Source organism: Octodon degus, unplaced genomic scaffold (genome assembly GCF_000260255.1).
Source record: "Octodon degus isolate 3935 unplaced genomic scaffold, OctDeg1.0 scaffold00022, whole genome shotgun sequence".
In the NCBI taxonomy this organism is placed as follows: domain Eukaryota; kingdom Metazoa; phylum Chordata; class Mammalia; order Rodentia; family Octodontidae; genus Octodon; species Octodon degus.
The window spans coordinates 10,155,891-10,158,144 of NW_004524598.1; the positions used below are offsets into that span (position 1 = coordinate 10,155,891).

Below are 2,254 nucleotides of genomic sequence, written 5' to 3' on the forward strand. Positions count from 1 at the left end.
GGAGGAGGAGGAGGAGGAGGAGGACGAGGAGGAAGATGAGGGAGAATGAGGGGGCGGAAGAGGGGGGAGGAGGAGGAATTGTTAGGTTTTTGTTGGTTCTCCTAGAAGAGCTCATCATGCTGGACTTCCTGATGTGAACTCAACTGTTCTTACCAACCAAAGAACCTGGGACCTTTTTGTCACTAAGGATGGCTACAGTTCACTTTGGAGGAGCTCTTACTTTGAGTATTGCTTCGTGGTTCCAGTGCAGATCCTCAGCCTGCTGGCACAGATCCTTCACCCTGCTGGCACAAAATTTCTAGCTTCCATGACTGACCTTTTGGCCTTCCCAAAAACACATCCATGAAACAGACTTGTATGAGACGTTGTCATGGGCTCTAGGTCTTGAGCTGGACTCTTTCAGGACATGGCCATGGGATGCAGGTTCCCTAGCTGGATACTTTGGAGTTTTAGTGTGTGGACAGATTTCCTGCACTCCCTTTGTATATGACTCCTTGGACGACTATAAAATAATCCTATATATTATGTGTCCTGTATTGTTTTCCTTGCAAACCCTATCTATAGTAGGCTGTCTACATGTTGAACATCCAGAGAATTTAATAGCAGTCAAAGGTTATGAGTCTATCTTAAGACCTAACGATCTGTGTTTGAAGGAGATGTACCTGTTGCAGTGGAGTCTGCAGTGGAGTCTGCAGTGGAGGCTAAAGAAACAGGAGGCCAATGTCCAGAGCCAATGGTGAATACTAGAAGTCCTGCAAAAAAAGAAACACTTTATTCTTCTTTCCTTCTAAATTCCATACAGTCTATATGCCAGTGATTGCCACTGCCCACATCTGGGGAAGGTGGTGCCCCACCTCAGTTTGCAGGACTACATATCATTCATCCACAAACATACCAAAAACTTTCCTAATCTATTAGGTGATTCTTACTCAAGACAAGTTGATATATCACAATTAATGATCACAATCCATCCCTTTTCTGATTGAAAACAGGTATATCTCCTTAAACCATACTTAATATTTAAATGGCAAGTTCATAATTATACCTAACATGATACAACTATCCTGCAGACAAAGGGAATGTACTCATTTCCTCCTAGAATAGAAAGCAACATTTTTCATTGGGTTATATTTACTTTTCTCCTGACATTCCATAACTTAAATATTATAATTTGGATTTAACAATACATAAGTACTGACAGTAAGTCAATCAATGTTATGTTGCAAAGTAAGAAAATAAAAATGCTTCTTTAATATGTGTGTGCCTAAGTACAATCATAGTAACAAAATAGGAAAGAAATATTCATGATGATTACAATCCATTTTGCTATAAGTGGTCATGTGTCCTTCATTGGTATTTGTAATTAATAATCACTGACTCTATTATAGTATTAAATTTTTTAAAAGCAAGTTATGGGGGGATGAAGACATACTGTAGATTATATGAGCATGGAAAAGAAAGTATGTAAGAAGAAATTCCAAAGAGTTAATAATAAATTCTCTTTTTGGGGGTGCAGGTGATCAAACTCAAGACCTTGTGCTTGCCAGGCAAACACTTATGCAGCTGGACTATCAATCCAGCCCCATCAAGAATTAGCAATGCCTTCCAACACAACAACCACTGAAGAAGAGTAGCCATGGCCCTCCGCTATCCCATGACCATGGGCCTCAACAAGGGCCACAAGGTGACTAAGAATGTGAGCAAACCGAGGCACAGCTACCATCGCCAACGTCTCATCAAACACACCAAGTTTATGCGGGACACAATTGGGAAGGTGTGCAGCTTTGCCCCCTATGAGCGAACGGCGTGCCATGGAGCTGCTAAAGGTCTACAAGGACAAACACGCCCTCCAGTTCATCAAGAAAAAGGTGGGGATGCACATCCATGCCAAGAGGAAGCGTGAGGAGCTGAGCAACGTGCTGGATGCCATGAGGAAGGCAGCTGCCAAGAAAGAGTGAGCCCCTCTGAATAAAGCTTTGCAGAAAGTTAAAAAAAAAAAAAAAAAAAGAGTTAACAATGGATATGTTGTAGAATACACAACAATCATGTTGGTATTATGCAGAAGAACATTCAATACCTTGGATTATAAATAACTTGTTTTGCAAGACAAGGGAACATTTCTAATAAACTTTAACTTGACAAATGAGCAGAGTCTTGAATATGAGTAATGCACGGTGCCAAACACCAACATCTCACGATCACAGCTCTCCCCCATCTATCTCTCACTGTAGGCTTGTGCATTGTCATTTCCCAA

General features: G+C 41.1%; 1 pseudogene; it reads left to right on the forward strand.

Annotated features, from left to right (window-relative positions):
• Positions 1 to 1,636: 1,636 nt before the first annotated feature.
• On the forward strand, positions 1,637 to 1,958 carry LOC105741782 (annotated as a pseudogene).
• Positions 1,959 to 2,254: the final 296 nt, after the last annotated feature.